This window comes from Oryctolagus cuniculus, chromosome 7 (genome assembly GCF_051225735.1).
Source record: "Oryctolagus cuniculus isolate XC-2025 breed Fujian yellow rabbit chromosome 7, ASM5122573v1, whole genome shotgun sequence".
NCBI lineage: Eukaryota > Metazoa > Chordata > Mammalia > Lagomorpha > Leporidae > Oryctolagus > Oryctolagus cuniculus.
In genome coordinates this window covers 4872552-4897158 of record NC_142873.1, presented here as the reverse complement: position 1 = coordinate 4897158, position 24607 = coordinate 4872552, and the positions used below count along the sequence as shown (strand labels likewise).

The 24607-nt window shown below is 47.1% G+C and overlaps 1 long non-coding RNA gene across 8 annotated transcripts in view; it reads right to left on the bottom strand.

The window, feature by feature from the left end:
- Window positions 1–24607, bottom strand: part of LOC103349973 (uncharacterized) — an 89590-nt gene that overhangs the window by 56704 nt on the left and 8279 nt on the right. For 2 of the 8 annotated variants that reach the window (XR_016210325.1, XR_016210330.1), the window contains exon 4: window positions 22213–22435. The exons of 1 other annotated variant lie outside the window; for it this stretch is intronic. This is a non-coding gene — a long non-coding RNA (uncharacterized LOC103349973). Of the gene's footprint in view, window positions 1–21516; window positions 22125–22212; window positions 22436–22556; window positions 23932–24607 lie in introns of those variants that run through there. 5 more of the 8 variants (XR_001794366.4, XR_016210329.1, XR_011390249.2 and 2 more) reach the window with 4 other exon arrangements.

Below are 24607 nucleotides of genomic sequence, written 5' to 3'. Positions count from 1 at the left end.
GAGAGAGAGGTCTTCCATCCACTGGTTCACTCCCCAATTGGCCACAATGACTGGAGCTGCACTGATCTGAAGCCAGGAGCCACAAGCTCCTTCCTAGTCTCCCACATGGGTGCAGGGGCCCAAGATCCCGGGTCGTCCTCCATTGCTTTCCCAGGCCATAGCAGAGAGCTGGATTGGAAGTGGAGCAGCCTGGACTCAATATGGCGCCCATATGGGATGCTGGCACTGCAAGTGGCGGCTCCATCTGCTATGCCATGGCACCGGCCCCAACTTTTACATTTTCTTAGCAAGCCAATTCAAGATGGCCAGGTGCATTGTTTATTGTTAATAGGACTTTATGAAGCGCTAATGAAACCGTACTGTAAACAGTCACACGTGCTTTCTGGGTATGTGGGCAGAACACAAGGAGATCACTTTGGGTTTCGTTTCTGAGAGCGTGCAGGGTCTCCATTCTGCACACAACCCCTGGCGTCATTGTGTGCCCTGCAGCGCTGCCAGCAGGACCAGAGTTCATCTCTCTTTCCATTTCTATGCCCTTGTGTCTCTTTTGTACTTTTGCGAATCTAGGTTCTGTTGAACATCTTACAGAAGAGCCCACTGGTTTCATCACAGCTGAAGACCTGATTTGACTGGTATCCTTTCTCCTTCATCAATTTCTCTTTTGCTATTGTTATTTACTTATTTACTTGAAAGTCAGAGTTATACAGAGAGAGGGAGAGACAGAGAGATCATCCGTCTGCTGGTTCACTCCCCAAATGGCTGCAAACGCCAGGGCTGGGCTAGGCCAAAGCCAGGAGCCAGGAACTTTAGCTGGGTCTCCCACACAGGTGCAGGGGCCCAAGGACTTGGACATGTTCTACTGCTTTATCAGGTGCATTAGCAGGGAGCTGGATCAGAAGTGGAGCAGCTGGGACTCGAACCTGCACCCATATGGGATGCCGGCACTGCAGATGGCAGCTTTACCCTCTGCGCCACATTGGACCCCACCCCCATGAATTGCTCTAAGTCTACTAGAAACGTAGCAGCAGTGTCTTTGTCAGTTGAAGCAGCCTCTCAGGAATTTTCTGTTTCTCCCCTCTCCAACCTCTTTCTGAATCCGTGTAACTAATCCTTCCTTGCAGCAAATAGCTTAATGTTACTCATTTTAGGGGACCGCTTGCTGAGGTCTTTGTATAAGGCTTAACAATTTCTGGAACAGCGGATTGCCAGCACTTGGAACATTTCTGCTCATGTCTTTCACCCACAAACAATGCCTCTTCCCTCTTAATTAAGCACTCACCACACACTCTAGCTGTGATTTTGCTGTTTGGGGTGCAAAAGCAAAACCAGCACAGGTCTCTCCTTCTTCACAGTTTCACAGATGGAAGCTAACTTCTTCCCATAGATCATAGCAACCTCAGTATGTGATTTTTTTCTTTTATTAATGAGAACCTTTGCCTTTTCACATCAAAGTGGCGCTTTACAACTTCTTCTTGGCATATCCAAATTCCCATCATCACTTACCTTGCACTTTAGGGCCATTATTAGGTAAAACGAGAATTACTAGAACATAAGCCCTGCAGTTCTGTGACAATCCATCTGATGGATGAGATGGTTACTGAGTGACCATGGACAGGTAGAGTCTACGGTGGACATACGCTGCACAGAGGGGTGATTCGTGTCTCAGGCAGGGTGCAGCAGGCTGGTGTAAGACTGCATCATGCAACTCACAGCAGTGCACAATGTAAAACTCACAAACTGTTTATTTCTGGAATTGTCCATGTCATACTGTCACATCGTGACTGCCCTCTGATAACTGAAGGTGCAGAAAGTGAAACTCTGCACAAGAGGGGTGTGGCATACACAGCGTGATCCCTACAGCAAGCATTTCTTTTTTTTTTTTTTTTTTTTTTTTGACAGGCAGAGTGGACAGTGAGAGAGAGAGACAGAGAGAAAGGTCTTCCTTTTGCCGTTGGTTCACCCTCCAATGGCCGCCGCAGCCGGCGCACCACGCTGATCCGATGGCAGGAACCAGGTACTTCTCCTGGTCTCCCATGGGGTGCAGGGCCCAAGCACTTGGGCCATCCTCCACTGCACTCCCTGGCCACAGCAGAGAGCTGGCCTGGAAGAGGGGCAACCGGGACAGAATCCGGCGCCCCGACCGGGACCAGAACCCGGGGTGCTGGCGCCGCTAGGCGGAGGATTAGCCTAGTGAGCCGCGGTGCCGGCCAGCAAGCATTTCTAAAACCTCAGAAAGAAATACACTCAAAATCACTGTGGACGGATCAAAATGGAATTCTAAGAAGGCAAGCAAAGGAAAATAGGAAAATGAAAAGGCGAGGCAGGCAGGAAGCAAAAGGCAACATGGCATATTTATAGTCCTATCAATAATTATATTAAATGCAAATAGTCAAAATACACATTGGGAGAGCAAATTAAAACACACAACCTAACTATGAGGGTACTTCAAAAGGTTCATGAAAAATGCAACTGAAAGGTAAAATTATGTTAGTGTGAAAAGTTTGAAATCCATGCACATTTTTTTCTCTTTTTTAAGATTTGTATTTATTTGAAAGTCAGGGTTATAGAAAGAGACAGAGAGAGGCCGGCGCCGCGGCTCACTAGGCTAATCCTCCGCCTAGCGGCGCCGGCACACCAGGTTCTAGTCCCGGTCGGGGCGCCGGATTCTGTTCTGGTTGCCCCTCTTCCAGGCCAGCCCTCTGCTGTGGCCAGGGAGTGCAGTGGAGGATGGCCCAGGTGCTTGGGCCCTGCACCCCATGGGAGACCAGGAAAAAGCACCTGGCTCCTGGCTCCTGCCATCGGATCAGCGCGGTGCGCCGGCCGCAGCGCACCGGCCGCGGCGGCCATTGGAGGGTGAACCAACGGCAAAGGAAGACCTTTCTCTCTGTCTCTCTCTCTCACTGTCCACTCTGCCTGTCAAAAATAAAAATAAAAAAATAAAAATTTCTTGGTTGGGGCCGGTGCTGAGGTGCAGTGGGTTAAAGCCCTGGCCTGAAACGCCAGCATCCCAACTCTCTCTGTGGCCTGGGAAAGCAGTAAAAAATGGCCCAAGTCCTTGGGCCCCTGCGCCCACGTGGGAGACCCAGAAGAAGCTCCTGGCTCCTGGCTTCAGATCGGCTCAGCTCCAGCCATTGTGGCCATTCAGCGGATGGAAGACCTCTCTCTCTGTCTTGACCTCCCTGTAACTCTGTCTTTCAAATAAATAAAATAAATCTTTAAAAAAAATTCTTGGTGGGGGAACCAGGCAAAGCAGTTTCAGATATAAGACACCAGACAAAAGAGCTGCAAGATGTGTGAAGCAAAACCTGACAGAAAGGACAGGCCAGTGCACAATCATGCTGAGACACTTCGGTCTCCCTTTCTCACACCACTGTCAGAGTAACCAGCGGAAAGTCATCACAGGTGTAGAAAAACTCATGCACATTATCAACCAACAGAATCCAGCCAACACGAATGAAGCGCTCTGCTCAAGAACAGGGGAGGCCGGCGCCGCGGCTCACTAGGCTAATCCTCTGCCTTGCGGCGCCGGCACACCGGGTTCTAGTCCCGGTTGCCCCTCTTCCAGGCCAGCTCTCTGCTGTGGCCCGGCAGTGCAGTGGAGGATGGCCCAAGTCCTTGGGCCCTGCACCCCATGGGAGACCAGGATAAGTACCTGGCTTCTGCCATCGGATCAGTGCGGTGCGCCGGCCGCAGCGCGCCAGCCGCGGCGGCCATTGGAGGGTGAACCAACGGCAAAAGGAAGACCTTTCTCTCTGTCTCTCTCTCTCTCACTGTCCACTCTGCCTGTCAAAAAAAAAAAAAAAAAAAAAAACACAGCGGAGTACAAATTTACATCAGGTGCCTGAGGAACATAGCACAAGACAGATCACACCCTGAACCTTAAATAATCAATTAATTAAAGCTTAGTTAAGTTAGAAGTGAAATCTTACTAAAAGATTATGTTTTCTAACCACAGTGCAGTCACACCAGAAATCAATAACAGAAAGATTTGAGAAACTCTCCAAATACTTGGAAGCTAATCAGCCCACTTTTAAATAATCCATAAGTCAAAGCACAAGCCTGAGAGAAAACATTTTAAGTACACTAAAATAAAAGAAAATCAAAATCTACCATATCAAAATGTGTGGGTTTTGGATAAAGCAGTGATCAGAGGTAAATCTCTAACACTAAATGATACATTAGAAAAGAGAAAAAGTCTCCAGAATCCAGAAAAGAAGGCTAAAATAAACCTAAAGTAAATGGGAGGAAGGAAATAATAATAACTAAAAGAAGAAATAGACATAATTGAAACAGAAATTAAATGAAACATAGAAGGGGTTCTTCAGTAGAAACTAATAAAATTAGCAACACTCTATGAAGACTGATGATAAAAAAAAAGGAGAGACAACACAAATTAGCAACATCAAGAATGAAACAGGATATCACCGCAGGCTTTTCACAAGGCAAAAAACAGTAAATGAATATTACAAACAACTCTACACACTTAAATATTTTCTTTTGACAGGCAGAGTGGACAGTGAGAGAGAGAGACAGAGAGAAAGGTCTTCCTTTGCCGTTGGTTTACCCTCCAATGGCCACCGTGGCCAGCACACCACGCTGATCCGAAGGCAGGAGCCAGGTGCTTCTCCTGGTCTCCCATGGGGTGCAGGGCCCAAGCACTTGGGCCATCCTCCACTGCACTCCCGGGCCACAGCAGAGAGCTGGCCTGGAAGAGGAGCAACCGGGACAGAATCCGGCGCCCCGACCGGGACTAGAACCCGGTGTGCCGGCACCGCAAGGCGGAGGATTAGCCTAGTGAGCCGCGGCGCCAGCTATACACTTAAATTTGACAAACAGATCCACTGCCCAAAAACCACCACAACTCGCCCAAAGTCATTGGACTGTGAAGAAAGCTGGACTGAGGGACTCCAGGATGGCTGAGGGGGACAGACAGGCCGGTTCTGCCCCGGGAAGACGGCAGGAGGAAAGCAGGGGAGAGCTGGAGAGACGCCTGCAGTGGACATTCTATGGGCAGAACAGGGAAAGTGCAGACTCGCAGCAGAGAGGGGACACACAGGCCTGGAGGAGACACCAGCTGCCGAGGGCAAGGGGAGAGCACCGCCTGTGGCATTTCCTGAGGGAGAGCCTTGCAGACAACACTGGCTTGGAGTCCGGTGGGGCCCTAGCGAGGGGCAGGGTCCCACCTAATCCAGTGAAGGACAGCACCCTTCCTTCTCCCCAGCCTCTCCACGGGGCACCCAGTGACACCAGCAGAGGCTGCAGCAGCGCTCAGGTGCACCCGACCGGCGGATTTTACCGGAGGGAGACGTCTGCATTCCCCACTGACTTTGAGTCTGGCTGGGAGGGCTGACCCAGGGGGCTGGGCACCCTCTTAGGACTGTGCGGTGCCCTCATGCCCTCAACCTGTCACAAGGCCCAGGGCTCCAACTGCCAAGGCAGAGCACCCACAGGCACCTGGTTCTGGGAGTGTCTCTGCTTCCCTGTGGACAGCGCAGGCCTGTGGGCTGAGAGCTGACCCGCTGCCCTCTGAGTGCCATAACCGTGGGAACTCGGTGGTTGCACAACAGGGCATGAAGGTCTCTGGGCAATCACTGTGTCTGGCATCAGAGGCTCGGGGCTCCCTGATTGCCTGGGGTGGCTCACTGCAGCGGCTTCTGTGCGAGCTGAGAGCAGACTGCGACTGCGACAGTCTCCAAACACTGAGGACCCCACAGATCCCTGTGTGATCCATGCACCTGCATGGGTGGGGCTGTACCTACCGTGGGCAGTCATGGACACTGGGAACCTTGGAAAAGAGGAGGTGAGGTTGTGGTTATGCCATCAGGCATGATCTTACCCTCCCTCCTGCTGACACAGAGGTCTACTGCACCCAACCTGGGTGTCACCCAGGCTTCTCACCCCACCTGTAACACTGACCAGAGCTCCCTGGGCCCACCCAGCACACACCTCTGGATAGCCACTGTATGAGCAGACACTCCACTGAGCCACAAATAGTTCAAAGATAAAACCCATCAGAGAAGAAAACCAACATGTGGTTCCACAAATACCTAAAAATAAAAGCAGAAATACAAGAAACAAGAGCAAGGATGACAACGTGACTCCCCAAAAGGAACACAGCAACCCTTCAATATTAGAGTGTGAAGATGAAGAGACTGATGAACTGCCTGAAAACGAATTCAAAAGAATGATCATAAAAACACTAGGAAACACAGAGACACAAATTCATGAGATAAAGAAATCCACACACAATATGGATGAAAAATTTTGCCAAGAGATTGAGATATTGAAGAGAAATCAAACTGAAATATCGAAAATGAAGAATTCAATACGTCAAATAGAAAATACAATGGAAAGCTTCAACAACAGACTTGATGAGGCAGAAGAAAGAATATCTGAGCTAGAAGACAAATTCTTGGAAATATCTCCGTGAAAAAAAGAAGAAAAATTAGAAAAGCTGAAAATATTGTTTGATACTTATGGGATACTAACAAATGACCAAACATACACGTCTTAGGAGTTCCTGAAGGCATGGAAAGAGGAATGGATTAGAAGGCCCATTCAGTAAATAATAGCAAAAAACTTCCCTGATCTTTGGAGAAAGAAAGGGACATCAAAGTACAAGGACCACATAGAACTCCTAATACAGCAGTCAGAAAAGATATTCACCACGACACATTAAAGTCAAACTTTCACAGTAAAACATAAAGAAAAGATTCTAAAATGTGCATGAGAAAAACACCAGATTACCTTCATAGCATCACCAATTAGACTAACAGCTGATTTCTCTCGTCAGAAACTCTACAGGCTAGAAGAGAATGGAGAGACACAGCCCAAGTTCAAAAAGAAACTGCCAACCCAGAATACTGTATCCAGCAAAGCTCTGATTTATAAACGAAGGTGAAATCAAGATCTTCCAAAACAAACAAAAAATGAATTTGTCACCACCTGTCCAGCCTTACAAATGACTCTAAAGGATTTGCTACACACAGAAACAGAGCTATAGTCATCACCATGAAAGAATGTAAAGGCAGAAAATCTCCTAGTAAAAGTACAAGGAAATCCAAAGCAAACAACAGGAATACTTATGGGAAAATGGTAGGACCAAATTGTTACTTATCAGTAATAACCTTGAATATAATTAAAAGATTACAGATTGACCAAATGAATTAAAAATAAGACCCAACTATTTGCTGTCTACAAAAAACACACTGCACCAACAAAGATACACGCAGGCTAAAAGGATGGAAAAAGATATCCTATGCTAATGGAAAGCAAAAACAAGCAGGTATTTCCATCCTAATAACAGAAAAAATAGACTTTAACACAAAAACTGTTAAAAGAGACAAAGAAGTGCATTATGCAATGATTAAAGGATCAATTCAACAGGAAGATGTGACTATAATAAATGTATATGTACTCAAAGCCAGAGCTCCTGGCTATTTAAAACAAATATTAATGGATCTAAAGGGAGACAGATTCCAATACAATAGTAATGAGGGACTTCAACACCCCACTTTCATCAATGGATAGATCAACTACACAGAAAATCAACAAAGAAAACAACAGGGCTAATCTACACTATGGACCAAGTTAACCTGATATCTACAGAACACTGCATCCCACAGCTGAAGAATACACATTCTTTTCATCAGTGCATGGAACTTTGTCTAGGATAGACCATGTGGTAGGCCATAAATCAAGTCTCAGAAAATAAAAAGAAAAACAAAACTGAAGTCATACCATGTATCTTTTCTGACCACAACAGAGTGAAGTTGGAAATTAACAATTTAAGCATTTGTAGAAAATATGCAGACTCGGAGAGAAAGAAAAACACACTCTGGAATGAGCAGGAAGGAGGTCATAGAAGCAATCAAAAGGGAAATCCAAAAATTTCTGGAAACAAATGAAAATGTCACTACAACATATCAAAATTTATGGGATATAGCAAAAGCAGTGTTAAGAAGGAAGTTTATAGCAATTGATGCCTACATCAAAAAATTGGAAAGACATCAAATAAATGATTTATCAGTGTATCTCAAGGACCAAGAAAAACAACAACAAGCCAAACCCAAAATTAGTAGGAGGGAGGAAATAATTAAAATTAACAGAATAAACAAAATATACAAAAGATCAGTGAAAGAAGGAACTGGCTTTTAAAAAAGAATAAGCAAAATGGATACACCATTGGCCCAACTAACAGAAAAAGAAAGGAGACCCAAATCAACAAAATCAGAGACAAAAAAGGAGAAGTAACAACAGACAACACAGAAATAAAAAGATTATCAGGAATTACCACAAAGAGCTGTATGCCAACAAATTAGAAAATCTAGGAGAAATGGACAGATTCCTGGACACATACAACCTACCAAAATTGAGTCATGAAGACACAGAAACCCTAAACAGACCAATAACCAAGACCTAGATTGAAGAATCAGTAATAAAGACTCTCCCAAAAAGAAAATCCAGGACAAGATGGCGTCACTGCTGAATTCTACAATTCCAAGACAGCTCCCTGCTGATGTACCTAGGAAAGCACTGGAAGACGGCCCAAGTGCTTAGGTCCCTGCACCCATGTGGGAGACTCAGAAGAACTCCTGGCTCCTGGTTTTGGACTGGCCCAGCTTTGGCCATTATAGCCATTTGGGGAGTGAACCAATGGATGGAAAAATCTCGCTAGCTGTTTCTCCTTCTGTCTCTCTGTAACTCTAGCTTTCAAGTAAATAAGTCTTAAAAAAAATAACAAATTCCAATTCTTCTCAAACTATTCAAACAACTGAAAGAGAGAGAATCCTCCCAAACTCCTTTTATAAGAAAGAAAGAGAACTACAGACCAATATCACTGATGAACACAGATGTAAAAGTCCTCAAAAAAGTACTAGTTAATTGAATCCAACATATTAGAAAGGTCATTCACCCAGACCAAGTGGGATTTATCCCTGGTATGCAGGGGTGGCTCAACATGTGCAAATCAATAAATGTGATACATTACATTAAGAAATTGAAGAATAGGGGCCGGCACTGTGGCGCAGTGGGTTAACGCCCTGGCCTGAAGCACCGGCATCCCATATGGGCGCTGGTTCAAGACCTGGCTGCTCCAATTCCGATCCAGCTCTCTGCTATGGTCTGGAAAAGCAGTAGAAAATGGCCCAAGTCCTTGGGCCCCTACACCCATGTGGGAGATCTGCGGGAGGCTCCTGGCTCCTGGCTTTGGATCGGCACAGCTCCAGCTGTTGCAGCCAATTGGGGAGTGCACCAAAGGATGGAAGACCTCTCTCTCTCTCTCTCTCTGCCTCTCCTCTCTCTGTGTAACTCTGACTTTCAAAAAAATAATAAATATTTAAATTCAACCCACAGCGAGCATCATATTGAATGAGGAAAAGTTGGAAGCATTTCCACTAAGATCCAGAATCAGGCAAGCATGTACACTTTCACCATTGTTATTCAATATGGTTCTGGAAGTTTTAGCCAGGCTCATTAGGCAAGAAAAAAATCAAATGGATACAAATGGGAAAGGAGGAAATCTAATTATCCCTGTTTGCAGATGACATGATCCTATATATAGGGGGACTAAAAGACTCCACTGAGAGACTATTGGAACTCATAGGAGAGTTTGGTAAAGTTGTAAGATATAAAATCAACACAGAAAAATCAATAGTCTTTGTATACACAGACAATGCCATGGCTGATGATTCTAAGATCAGTCCCATTCACGATAGCTACAAAACTCTAAATTCCTTGGAATAAATTTAACCAAGGAGGTGAAAGACCTCTATGATGAAAATTACAAAACATTAAAGACAGAAATAGAAGCAGTCACAAAAAATAGAAAAATCTTCTATGTTCATGGATTTGAAGAATTAATATCATCAAAATATCTACAGTACCAAAAGCAACTTACAGATTCAATGGGATCCCAATCAAAAAACCAATGAGATTCTCCTCAGATCTAGAAAAAGTGATGCTGAAACACATATGGATAACCTGAATAGCTAAATCAACCTTATATAACAAAAACAAAGCCAGAGGCATCACAACACCAGATTTCAAGACATACTACAGGGCAGCTATAATCAACGCAGCCTGGTACTGGCACAAAAATAGACATGTAGACCAACGGAACAGAATCCACACATCTACAATCAACTAATCTTTGACAAAGGAACTAAAATCAGTCCCTGGAAAATGACAGTCTCCTCAACAGATGGTGCTCGGGAAACTGGATCGCCATGTGCAGAAGTATGAAAGAAGACCTCTACCTTACACTATACACAAAAATCAACTCAGAATGGATCAGAGATCTACATCTATGATCTGTTACCATCAAATTACTAGTGGAGAATATTGAGGAAACTCTGCAAGACATTGGCATAGGCAAAGATTTCTGGGAAAAGACCCTGGAAGCACAGGCAATCAAACCCAAAATTGACAAACGGGATTACATCAAGCTAAGAGCTTCTGTACTGCAAAGGAAACACTGTCAACAAGGCAACCGAATTGAAGGGGAGAGATGATTTGCAACTATGCAACCGATAAAGGATTTTTTTTTTTGACAGGCAGAGTGGACAGTGAGAGAGAGAGAGGCAGAGAGAAAGGTCTTCCTTTTGCCATTGGTTCACCCTCCAATGGCCACCACGGCTGGCGCGCTGCAGCTGGTGCACTACACTGATCCGAAGGGAGGAGCCAGGTACTTATCCTGGTCTCCCATGGGGTGCAGGGCCCAAGCACTTGGGCCATCCTCCACTGCACTGCCGGGCCACAGCAGAGAGCTGGCCTGGAAGACGGGCAACCGGGAAAGAATCCGGCGCCCCGACCGGGACTAGAACCCGGTGTGCCAGCGCTGCTAGGTGGAGGATTAGTCTATTGAGCCGCAGCGCCGGCCCTGATAAAGGATTAATATCCAGAGTCTACAGAGCTCAAGAAACTCAACAACAACACCACAAACAATCCAGGTAAGAAGTGAGCAAAGGATAAGAACAGGCATTTTTCAAAGGATGACATACAAATGCCCACCTGCTCACATCCTTCTCTCCAACTCTGACCTCCTGAGCTCTGCTTGGCTGTTTCACGCCTCCCTGCCTGCTCACCCTGCCCCACAAACACTGCAAAAGCATCTTCACAGCTTTCACGACTCGCTGAGCCACTTCCCCAGAGGTCCTCGCTGACAGCCCAGCCCACGAAGGGCCCATCAGCCCTCCACAGCTATGTGTTGATCTTGGTAGGCAACAGTCAGTGGATTATGCATCATTTTTACTCCTCCAACCCGCAAGTGCCTTGAGGGGAGTCGCTGTGTCTCATCCACTTCTGCATCCCTGGCGCTTCGAGCGATGCCCGGCACATACGCAGTGGCCAGTCTACGTTTGCACAATGGCCAAGCATCCAGTTTCAGCGGTTTCCTTCCCTGTGCTGACTCCCTTGTTCTCCCCTCTCTCACCCTTCCCCTGTATAATTCATGTCTTATTTTCCTGAAATCCTGTAGACTTTGTTCACAGGATTAATATGGAATAAATCATATCATCTTGCCATCAGCTATGCACAGATTTGCCTACCAGTCCTCAAGGGTGGGCAATGTGCCCATTGCAGACACTCCTCAGACATATCAAAGAGCTCAAAATTGATTAATGAATGAGTGATCTGCAGTGTCTCATAACTACGCAGGGTATTTTTTACTTTACTCTGGGACCTTTGAGAGAGAGGGAAAAAGAGAGAGAGAGAGAAACACCATACCTCAGAAGAAAGAGCCCTGAGTAGCAGCAGGAACACGAACAAAAAAGAATGAATACGTGGTTGGATTCACGAACATCACCGCACACTTTCCGATTTGGGGTTAGAGCCTCCATATTGTTCTTCGGGACAGATGGAAGGAGGGAGGGTGTGAAATGTTCGCATCATTTCTAGATGCCTGGGGAGGAATCACAGTGTGAGGCCTATTTTTCACAAATAGGGGAAAAAAACAAATACAAAGATATGTCAAATTCATCAAATGACACATTCAGTTTTATATACAGTTCCAGCCTCGAGGAATTTATACTCCACTTGCAATTTCAATCATTCCGAACATTTGCCTTTAATAAAATTTGGGTAGTTTAATGTAAAAAGGAAGCAATACATGAGATGAGTGTGGGCTTTAGTCTCAGGTGAGCCTGAGGCCTCGCCCTAGCTTGGCCCTTTGCCTGTCATCTCTGGACCTGCGTCCTCCACAGGGGATTAAGAAAGACCACTGATGCAAACTGGAGCACACTGCACACAGTAGGCTGACAAATTATAACTGTAAAGGTATCAGAGTCACCAGTCTCTGGATCCTGAGCTTCCAAACACCTTCACAGGAGATTTTTTTTTTTCTCATTTCAGTTGTATTAGAAGCCAAAGTTACAATATCAGGAGAAAACTCGGCAACAGTATGCTAAGCAGAAAACTGTTACGTAAGATGCCTGCACAGCTCACAATAAATACTTGTTGATCGAAAAATGCATTGCTGGAGCATGAAATCACATAGATGGAAAAAGACAACAGCATAAAATGGTAATTTGGAATCCACACAGAATAATGACTATATTTGAGTAAGTATTTTATCTTTTAAAAGCAATAGTGAACTGGAAGTCATTTGGAAAAATCAAGTGTTCATTCACAACCCCAAGTTTATATGAATGCCCACAGGCTCAGTATCCAACACATCAGTACTTTATTGGCGAAAGCATTTCCAGTATCGAGAGATCCGTGTATTCATGGTATCCGTAACCACCCCTCTCCAAATGACTCAGGGAGCAGGAGACCCAGCTGCCCTGTGCACACACACGGTTTGCTAGAATACATCCCGTCATCCTAGCGGATATGCTGGGATCTGGGACACCAAGACAGACGGGTCATGACCCCGTCCTCAGTCAGAGGACAGACATATAATCAAATTACTGGCAATCAAGCATGATGAGCCACCTGGAGGGACACAGATGAATTTACGATGCTGCAAAGAAAAGAATGGCCTAAGGTAGTTACCACAGAGCCACACCTTAAAAGATAAGAAGCTCACGTGCCAGCAGAAGGTGAGGGCACTTCATGTAGGAGTTCCTTGGACAGTGATGTGAAACCAGGAATTGTGGGTAGCTGTGTACGAACTGGGTCACTTGTAAGGCATGCAGACTTGTGTGTGTATAGTACTGTATGTGTGTGATATAAACACATCTTAATATCCTTGTGCAATTGACAGCAAATTAACATTCCCACTTGGTTGACATATGCACCGTAAACTTTCATTCTTTAGTCTGTGGACTCATCAGGTTCATTTAATACTTTTAAGTTGTGAAGGAGGTCAGCACCGCGGCTCAACAGGCTAATCCTCCACCTAGCGGCGCTGGCACACTGGGTTCTAGTCCCGATCGGGGCACCGGATTCTGTCCCAGTTGCCCCTCTTCCAGGCCAGCTCTCTGCTGTGGCCCGGGAGTGCAGTGGAGGATGGCCCAAGTGCTTGGGCCCTGCACCCCATGGGAGACCAGGAGAAGCACCTGGCTCCTGCCATCGGATCAGTGTGGTGTGCTGGCTGCAGCGCGCCAGCCGCAGCGGCCATTGGAGGGTGAACCAACGGCAAAGGAAGACCTTTCTCTCTGCCTCTCTCTCTCTCACTGTCCACTCTGCCTGTCCAAAAAAAAAAAAAAAAAAAAAGTGAAGGAAGGAAGGAGAGGCTGAGGGACAAGGGACACGGCTTCCCGTTGTGGTTATCTCAGCAGCCTGACAAAATAACCCAGCATCCTAGAAGAATCATCCGAAATACGTTAGCACTGCAAATAGCACACAAATCTTCTAGGCACGCTGAGAAATCTAAGATATAGCTTCTTTCTTCCACAATGTAAAAATAGAAATCTTTTCTATCCAGCTAAAAGATAAAACCAAAGATGGTGGACACCAATTTGTGTTTGGACCCACAACACAACAAATTTTGCTACCAAAAGAGCCAATACGTTGCATGTGGCCCTGCAATGGAGACATCGTAAGGGATCCCACACGTTTTCTCACTGGACCTGGAGAAAAAGAATAAGTGAGACCAAAGAGGAGAGAGAGTTTTCGCTGTGTGCTTAAAAATAACGCTTTTGGGGCATCATCAAAAGGGCCCTGTGGTTAGTTAAAATTACCACTTCACAATATCATTCACTCAATTGCACGTCCCATTCCCACCACAATGCGGTCAGGTGACCTTTTCCAAGGCCACGTGATTCCTCTGGCTCTGTAAAGTGAGAGAACGGACCAGGTAACCCTCAGTCCCACTCCCATCTGACAGGTGAGAATTCTGACTCTCCTTTAACATCACATCTAGTCCACTCAGGCCTCTGTCTACACTGCGAGCCAGTCGCTTGGGCAGCAGAAACCTAACTCCAGGCCCCAAAGGCACAGGACGGGCTTTGTGGCCCGCACAGCAGAGTTCAGAGGAAGTGGCCCGTGGGCTCTGCTGGTGGGCATCTTTGCCCCCTACCCTGGGCAGATGTGTGCTGGAGGCAGGGCTGCCGTAGCAAAGCCCGCTGCTCCAAAGCGGCGATTTGAAGATCAACATCTCACTTGTTCTCTGTGGTTTCACTTCCTGCTCGGAAACGGGGCTCAGTGCTGCAGATGACGAACGCTTCTAAGAGAGGGCATGCGTTCAGTGTGACTTCCCTTGCTGGGAGAACTTGACAAACACTGCAGAGCCTCTGCTCTGGGTGGGGTCAGGTGGAAAGCCCAGTTGGAACGCACTCCCTCTCGGACGTGCACCCTGGAATGTGAAGAGCGCCCTGGAGTGGTGGTGTTGGGTGGGGCCCTGAGTGGTGGTTTCAGCCACAAGGAACCCACTGGGTGGGGACAGAAGAGCCTGAGTGGGCCAGCTGGTAGGGAACAGGTGTGAGGAGAGCAGCTTCACTGAGCAGCCCTTGGGGAAGGCCACGAGGTTGCCCTGCGCAGAGCCCACCTCAGCTCAGCTGCGCTGGGGCACAGCCCTCTCTCCTGGGACAGGGAATTCTGTATATTTGTAAGGGCATCTGGGGTCATGTCAAAAAGCATGAATTATATAGGGGCCGGCATTGTGTTTAGCTGGTTAAGCCACCACCTACAATGCCAACATCCCCTATGGGGCTGGCTCGAATCCCAGCTGCTCCACTTCTGATCCAGCTTCCTGCTGATGTGCCTGGGAAAGCAGCAGAAGATGGTCCCTTCACCCTCATGGGAGACCTGGATGAAGCTCCTGGCTCCTAGCTTTGGCCTGGCCCAGCCCTGGCCATGGCAGCCATCTGAGGAGTGAACCAGCGGCTGGAATATCTCTCTCCTTTCTCTCTCTCTCCCCCTCCAAAACTCTGCCTTTCATTTAAATAAATAAATCTTTTTTAAAAGGCACGAATTATAAAACTAGAGACCTGGATTCAAGCCCTGTGCTTTGTTACCTCAATGACTTGAGCTCTACAAATGTTAGCTGATGATAACAGAATCTAAGCATCAGGGTCATTGTTTAAGGGCTGGTGCTGTGGTATAATGGGCTAAGTCTCTGGCCGGTGCCGTGGCTCACTTAGCTAATCCTCCGCCTGTGGCACCAGCACCCCGGGTTCTAGACCCGGTTGGGGCACCAGGTACTAGTCCTGGTTGCTCCTCTTCCAGTCCAGCTCTCTGCTGTGGCCCGGGAGGGCAGTGGAGAATGATCCAAGTGCTTGGGTCCCTGCACCCATGTGGGAGACTGGGAGGAAGTACCCGGCTCCTGGCTTCAGGTCGGCACAGCACCGGCCTTGGTGGCCATTAGGGGAGTGAACCAACGGAAGGAAGACCTTTCTCTCTGTCTCTCTCTCACTGTCTATAACTCTCTCTCTCTCTCTCTCTCTCTCTCACTGTCTAACTCTGCCTGGCAATAAATAAATAAATAAATATTTAAAAAAAAATAATGGGCTAAGTCTCTGCCTGCGGTGCTGGCATCCCATGTGGGCGCTGGTTTGAGTTACAGCTGCTCCTCTTCCAATCCAGCTCTCTGCTACGGCCTGGGAAAGCAGTAGAAGATGGACCAAGTCTTTGGACCCCTGCACCTGCATGGGATACCCAGAAGAAGCTCCTGGCTCCTTAGATCAGCCCAGCTCCTAAGGGAGTGAACAGACAAATGGAAGACCTTTTTCTGTCTCTCCATCTCTCTATAACTCTACCTGTCAAATAACTAAAACCTTTACCAAAAAAAAAAAAAAAAAAAAAAAAAAAAAAAGCCATTGTTGGGTTAAATGAGACAATGTGAAGCAATAAATTAGCAATAAAGCGCACGAGCTGTTGTGAACCTTACTGGAACCTGAGATTTTAAAAAGATCCATAATAACCCAGTCCTTATTTAAAGTGATACTCTGCTCATGAATTTTTCACACTAATTTTGACTTTTTAAATTGTTGCATTAAAATATGACTTCTCTTGATTTCTAGAAGGACTTTTGCACCCCTTAAGTTTTGCACATTCTCCTAAAAACTCAAGAAACTTTAGTTGCTACCATTTTACCATCACCACACCGTGACTGCACAATGCAATTTAGCACTGACTCACCTACTGTCTTTATATTAGTCATCGTTCCATGTGCTTACATCTTGTTCTCCCAGTTAATTTGTACACTTATTAAGGGCACAGATTTAACATGTGCCTTTTATCCCTAAAATTGCTGAGTACAGAAGAGGTTCAAGTGAGTACTTGTCCATAGATTGCTTACAGCCTGGGGTAGTCAATTTACTGCTCTACTGTGGTCTAATTGCTTCCTGGATTTAAAGGGTTTTTGGAGGATCCTTGAGGGTGGGCATGACATCAGCATTTGAACTCTGACATGCCTGACACAAAGATGGAGGCGCAGAATCAAGGGACTGGTGAGGAGCTTTGGGTTCCTGTAATCCCATCCTACCTGCTCACCTTACAAATAAACCATCTGACGTCCACGAGATCCCATGACCAGACCAAACCAATCAGTGACTGAGCTGGGCTCTTTCCACTCTAGGACTTTGTTGATTTTCCTTTTATCTCTGCATTCCCCTCTCAGTGTCAAGCACAGAATTTTGCATGTAGGAAAAAGTCAGTAAGTGACACAGATTATTTATTTCTGGAACTTGCATAATCTTTGCTTCATGGAAATTATTGCTTGGAAAAGTACATCAGGAAAAGTATACTTCAAAAAGTTTTGGAAAATGAAATTAAAAGACATTTATTTTGGTGGAAAAATTCTGAAATGCATGCACAGTTTTATCATACTACGTCTTTTCCATGAACTTGTTTGAAAAGCTCTTATGCAAAACATGGATTTCAAATTTTTTGCACCAAGCATAAACTTAACTTTTAATTCCACTTTTCTGCAAACATTTTTTAAAAGATTTTTATTTATTTATTTGCGAGGTAGAGTTACAGACAGAGACAGAGAGAAAGATCTTCCAACTGCTGGCACACCATCCCAATGGCCACATGGCCAGAGCGAGGCTAATACAAACCCAGGAGCCAGGAGCTTCTTCTGGGTCTCCCACGTGGGCGCAGGGGCCCGAGCACTTAGACCATCATCCACTGCTTTTCCAGGACATAAGCAGAGAGCTGGATCATAAGAGGAGCAGCCAGGACACGAACTAGCACCCATATTTGTGCTGGCACCGCAGGCAGAGGCTTAGCCCCCCACGCCACAGCGCCAGCCCTCTGCACACTTTGTGAAGTACCCTCATGTGTATGTGTACCAGCTACCCGTATATTCTGATTCCGTGTGGCAAAGTGGGTAAGAGAATACTGGATTTGATGCTCAAGACCTGTTTCACTGCTTCTTAGTTGTATGACCATGGATGAAATTAAGTTTTTAATTTCTTTTTTTTTTTTTTTTTTTTTGACAGGCAGAGTGGACAGTGAGAGAGAGACACAGAGAGAAAGGTCTTCCTTTGCCGTTGGTTCACCCTCCAATGGCTGGCACGCCAGGAGCCAGGTGCTTCCTCCTGGTCTCCCATGCGGGTGCAGGGCCCAAGCACCTGGGCCATCCTCCACTGCACTCCCTGGTCACAGCAGAGAGCTGGCCTGGAAGAGGGGCAACCGGGACAGAATCCGGCGCCCCGACCAGGACTAGAACCCGGTGTGCCAGCGCCGCAAGGCGGAGGATTAGCCTAGTGAGCCGCGGCGCCGGCTAATTTCATTCTTATCACCCAAATCATGAATGTCATAATGTTACCTACCGCAGAAAGCTATGTCATAGACTCAAGAATACCTAGCCATATTTCCACTTTCAGTTCCATTTCAAGAGAAAGCAGACTATATCCGCAAGGGTGCCCAATCGACAGCAGAAGCGCAGGCAACTATAAGGAGGCACGTGTGACTTGGAATGCTGCCAGCACAGGCCTGGTGCTTGGAACAGCACTCTGAGTATCTCAGAGAAACCAGCTGCACAGCTGAGTTCATCCACACCTTGCCTGCTTTTATCCGCGTTTGCCCTGAGCAGAAAACAAGACTCAAGCCTACTCCAAGCCCAGAGTTACTTGACTCCACAGGAAGGTGGGTGGTAGAAGTTCGTGTACAAAGTATCCTGGTTTTTCTCAACACTTAGACCTGAATATTCCCAATTTCCTATCAACCATTACATTATTTTACATTGTTTCAGCATCTTTATTCTAAAATCTTCCAACTCCTTGATCTTGTCTGACATTAATGTCCCAAAGAAGCAGCAAGAACCCACTGAGCTCACATACTTTAAAAAGCACTGAATGTCCAAACTATTTTGGCAAGAAAAATGAGAGAAAATTATAAGTAAAACTCTATTTTCACCTTGAGTCAAACCCTCTACCAGCAATCTGAAAACCCTCTTAAAATTGGAGATTTTCCCAAGCAATGTGTTATCCTAAGTTGGACCCTAAAACATTTTTTAAAAAAACTTTAATAAGCTAGTGAAATTCAAAAAAGACTCCAAATTTTGGTTAATAATAAAAGACATTTCAAAAACTTCATGGAAATGGAATTAAAAGATAAGTTTATGTTAGCACCAAAAATGTCTGAAATCATGCCCAATTTTTTCATAATAGGCATTTACCATGAATCCTTTGAAAAACTCTTCTTGTATGCATGAATTAAAAAAATCATCAAAACAAACTTATCTTTCCTTAAAATCCATTTTCCATGACTTTTTTTAAGTGTCCTCACATTATACCAATGCTAATTTTTAGTTCTGACAAATGCAACAATAGTTACATTGGCTGTTAACATTAGGGAAAGTTGAATGCATGGTAGATAGGATCTTTGTATTTATCTTGGCAACTTCTCTGTAAATCAAAAATCACTCCAGATTTTATTTTTTGAAGTACCAAAAATATAATCAGAGGTTTTTAGACAAAGAACATTTACTTGGTGGGTAGGGAGAGGTGGGGATGACTATTCTCTGTCCCCAGTGATAAGTACAGGAAGGGGACCAGTATCTCCAACCTTCAGGCAGATGATGGTGGCCAGTGTCTACTCCCCCTTGATAACTGTTGGAAAAGTAAAGAGCACTGGGCATTGAGCTCTCTGACCTGTGATGTGGGAAGCATGCTCCCTCTCTCAAGCCTTAGCTCTGCAGAATAAAGGCGACAACAGATGTAGAGTGTTCAACACATATCAGGGCCTTGGAGAAGTGGCCTTCCTTTTGCTGCCTCTCAGAACTTGCCCACAAACAGCTCTTGGACGCTATCACAGGGAGTTCCCCCGGGGAAGCAAGCATGCCTCTGTCTTGCCAAGCAGGGCCTGTGGTGTTCCTGGCCTCCTGCGGAGCTGCTGGAGGGCTCAGCCCTGCAGAGCAAGGGGTGGTCTTTCAACCCGCTTCTAGGGGGACAGCTTACACCCTGCAGGCCTCCTGCCGAGCCCTGCTGTTGCAGCTCTGTCCTCACCCCTTTTTAACAATGGTCCAGCCATCACTCTGCCAGGAGAGGGGGCCAGGAAAGTCCACTGAAAGTGGGAAGGGAGACAAGAAGCCAAGAACCCAGTCCAGGGCCCAGCGCCTGCTCCCCAGGGGGCGCCTTCTGCGCCACAGCCGGCCAGGGTGGGGGGGGGGGTTCATTTCTGCAGCACGCCCCCTTCCCCGGGACTTGACCCAGCCTTAAGTGCATTGTACTGATTCATATCCTGTACCTCAGGGAAACACTTGAATTAATGAGGCTTCCTTATCATTTTGTGACAGTGTATTGCCTACCCAGGCTTCCTGGCTTTGCCTGACACTGTGGATTTTTGGTAAAAAAAAAAAAAAAATTCCAGGTTTTTATGTCCTACCTCCATAGGTTGTGAATTTTCTAGAATGATCTCTATCCCAAATAATCCGCTTTACTATTCCCAGAAACTATTCCAATGTTCACAAAAGTTAACCCTACCTCAGCATGTAAAGTGCTGCCTCCCGAAGACAGCTGCTCCTCCCTAAAGGTGACCACGCCCCTAGGCTAACCCACAGGCTTTCTTCAGAAGTGGTCAGGGGATCCCACGGGTACATGGGTTCTATCGAGAACCTTCGTCATTTATTTGACCACTTAGCATCTAAACCCTCTTCCTGTATTTGGGGCGGCCCTCTGACCACAGGCAGAGCTGGCCTCCCGCTGTGGAACGTAGCCAGGCATAGCTGTCTGTCTCACCAGGCTCCAGCTAGAGGGTTGGCCTTGAGCTAGGCTCCACCAATGAAATGCACCCACCCACATTTAACTTGAAAACCAGGAGTCACACAGAGCCCCAGCGATGGGGACAGTTCCAGGCATCCAGTTCGCGGACTCACCTGTGCTAGCAGATTCCAGGGCAGTTTCTAGCTCTTAGTGCCAGGGTAGCATGGGGACAAGCTGCAGTACTGTCCCCGAAGGAAGGAAGAGCACTGCGTTTCCACCAAACCGTTTTCCAGCACAGTCTGGGTATTGTCCCTGAGACTGGCCCCTTGACCCCTCTGGAAGTTCGGCCAGCCAGGGCCAGCTTCACATGGATGCGACCTGTGCAGTCACGCAGGGCTCCAGTTTTAGTAAGGCTCTGCGCTTGCTTTGCTGTTGCTAGGTTTTTTTGTTTGTTTGTTTGTTTGTTTGTTTTTGACAGGCAGAGTTAGACAGTGAGAGAGAGAGACAGAAAGGTCTTCTTTCCGTTGGTTCACCCCCCAAACAGCAGCCACAGTCGGCACTGCGCCGATCCGAAGCCAGGAGCCAGGTGCTTCCTCCTGCTCTCCCATGCAGGTGCAGGGCCCAAGGACCTGGGCCATCCTCCACTGCCTTCCCGGGCCACAGCAGAGAGCTGGACTGGAAGAGGAGCAACTGGGACAGAACTGGTGCCCCAACTGGGACTAGAACCCTGGGTGCCGGCACCGCAGGTGGAGGATTAGCCAAGTGAGCCACGGCGCCAGCCTGCTGTTGCTATCTTGCAGTTCTTAAAATCTTTTGAACAAAAGATCTCACCTTTCCATTTTTACTGGGCCCTGAAAATTTTGTAGCCAATCCAACACGAGCTAGCTAATATGCTTTATGTCAAGGAGTTCTTAACCTTTTATGTGAACGAGGCCTTTGGTGGCCCGGTGAAGCCCATGAAGCCTAAGAGAACATAGGCAATCAGTTGTATTTAAATACAGTTAGAATTTATTTAAAAGCCAGTTATGTGATAACATAATACATGTGCCTTTTTATATTAGCTCGTTCAATGAATCTAGTGGCAGGTCTAATCACTTCTGTAACTCAGAAATAGCAATGAGCATAAACCACATTTGGAATGTCTACAAGAAAGTATCTTTCATTGCCAAAGATGATAAAGTCCCAGATACCTAGATCACTTAAAGAAATGCTAAGTTCAGTGAAAGATGGTTGAGGAAAGAAAGGAGCCCATCCAAGTCGCGGAGTCCCTAAATTTTAAACAAGAAAAGAAGTTAAGAGTCTTGATCTAAATAAACTATTTTTCTGCTTATATCAGTCAAAGGTGTCTGTGGCTTACAACCAAAGACCCTGTTGGATGCAGGACCAGGCTGGGGCACGCCGTGCTCCTCCACCGAAAATGCATGACGCGGCTGTCACAGCGGCTCCAGGAGAGCCAAAGACGCAGCCATCACAACGCTGCCTTTGGCTGTCAGTGTCTTAGAGGAGAGACTCTCCAGGACACTGTCTGGTAAACAGGCGACCAACACTAGATCCCAACCGCTGGAAAGAGACCGCTGCTGCTGGAGGACCACCCTGGGGAGGGAGATAAGACGCACAGCAGTATAACCATTACTCCAAAGCCCAAAATAGCCAACATTTCCCAAACCCTAATCCAGCATTCTTTATTTTATTTTAATGATTTTTATTTATTTATTTGAGAGGCAGAGTTACAGACAGTGAGAGGGAGAGACAAACCAAAAGGTCTTCGATCCTCTGGTTCACGGCCACAACGGCTGGAGTTGGGCCAATCCGAAGCCCGGAGCTTCTTCTGGGTATCTTGGGATACCCAGAAGTCCTTGGGCAGGGGTCCAAGGACTTGGGCCATCTTCTACTGCTTTCCCAAGCTGTAGCAGAGAGCAGAATCAAAAGAGGAGCAATGGGACTCAAACCGGCGCCCATATGGGATGCTGGCACTGCAGACGGAGGCTTTAGCCCACTACGCCACAGCGCTGGTCCCCCAAATTCTTTATTTTAACCTAGATCTCCATTTCAACGTGAGTCTGATTTTTGCATATCTCAAAAGAAATCAGATCAAAGCACACTTCCCAGACTAGTCTCCCCTCCCGCAGTCCACTTCTCTTTCTGAGAGAGGGGGATTCAAGAGCCCTTTGGGGCAAAGAAAATGCCCATCTTTCGGACACAGTTGAGAAGCCTGGGTTGAACAAAAGCATAAGCAATTCCTGCTTTAGATGTCTTGAACGTCTCTTATCCATTATGACACCTGAGTATTGTGCGTTTGCCCTTATTCCTGGTGTACAGATGAGGAAACTGACATTCAGTGAGATTGCGCCCCTCTCAAAACCACAAGACAAGATAGCAAACCTGGCCTGGAAGAAAAACTCAGGTTTCTTGCCTCTTGGCCCAGTCCTCCCTCTGGCCACACCTCTCCTACGAGCAGACCACACGAAAGAGAAAGGGAAGAACACTCGAGCAGATCATCTGCAAACCGAGAAACACACACGCCAAACGCCGCAGAGCAGGTGGCAGCTGTGAGAGGAGACACGCAAAACCGAAAACAGATCGCTGGATCCCCTGGGCCCCGCTGGGCTAGGCAGAAGCCCTCAGCATTGGATGGAATTCTCCTGGCCGGAGACCAGCACAGAGCCCGTCCCCTTCCTGTCTGGGAGTGACACTCACACAACAGCAACAGCAGGAAAGGGGCTTTGTGCACACGAGAATAAACAAACTTTCTATTTTTAGCAGGGCTGCAGCTGTGAGAGCCTCATTCTTTGCTTTTTAGCCACAGCATTCCAAGGGAGCAGAGGCAAGGGTGGAGGAGGCAAGGGACGGGGAACAGCAGGGGTAGGCGCGCTGGAAGCCACATTTTCTGTAGCTGAGCCTGGTGGCACGCAGCCTGCAGAGAGCAGTGTCCAGCCGGGATGTCTCTGGAGTCCACAGGTCTGGAAAAACTGAAAAAGCGTCATGAGGAAGCCAGCCCTGTGGCAGGGCTATTTTCGGGCCATATATAGACATAAATAGTCTTCATCGTGTTCAGAGCCACTGAAAAACGGTGTTGCTTCGTATGCCTCCATGGGGCAAGTGGACGTCAGTGCATGGGTTTTTCCTTCCTCACTGAGGCTCGAGGTGGAACCTGTGCGGATCTCACAGGAGCTCAGATCCAGCACCCCTCGCCTGACACTCCGCGTCCAGAATCCTTGATGAGCCGGCAGCATCTTCTCCCGCCTAGCCCTCGCCCGTAGCTGGCCGTGCTAACACTGGAGGTGGAACACAAGCAGGGGTGCGGGGTTTGCCTGCAACAGGATGGACACTGTGCAAAGGGAGTCCCCAGGTCCCCACGGAGGAGGGTAGGCAGGTCCTCTCTTGGAAATGTCACGGCAGCCTTGGGGAAAGTGAACAACTTGTTGATTTCGGAAGTGCTCCTTAACCTCGCTCCCACCCTGACCCCAGGCCGCCAGGGATTACGTTCTGTTCCTGTCCACTGCCCCTCCTAGGGCGGGCGCTGTCCCGAGTGTACTATCAGTCCTGGATAGGAGGTCAGAATGACAGCACAAAGCAGCCCCGGGCAGAAAAGCTGCATGCCTCAGGGGCTTACCAGGAGATAAGTGCGTGAGGAAGGGCGCCAAGCTCAGCCGTGCTCACAGCACATTGCTAAAGCTCCCGGATCTGGCTTTGAGGCCGGGAATGTTCGCTCCCTGATAAATGTTTACCAGGCAATGTCCTGTTTGCCAGACCCTACCCGGCTCACGAGAGCTTACAGAGCAGTGTGGGGAATGGATAAACAGGAAATGTCATTACTGGGTGAGCAAGGGTCCTTTGGGAACATAAGCGGTGGCTTCCACCTCAGTCTTGGGGAGCCAAGGAGACCTTTTTAGAGGGGATGGTGGCTGAGCCAGGAGCCACACGGGCAGACGCTGCCCCCGGGAGGGCAGCCCTCAATGAACAACCTCACCGGGCTCAGATCTGTACGCGATGACTGTCAGCAGCAGAGTCAGCTGATTTCTATCATTCAGTAACATTCACCATGTTGCTCAGTGAAGCAAGCCAACTGCTGTCCA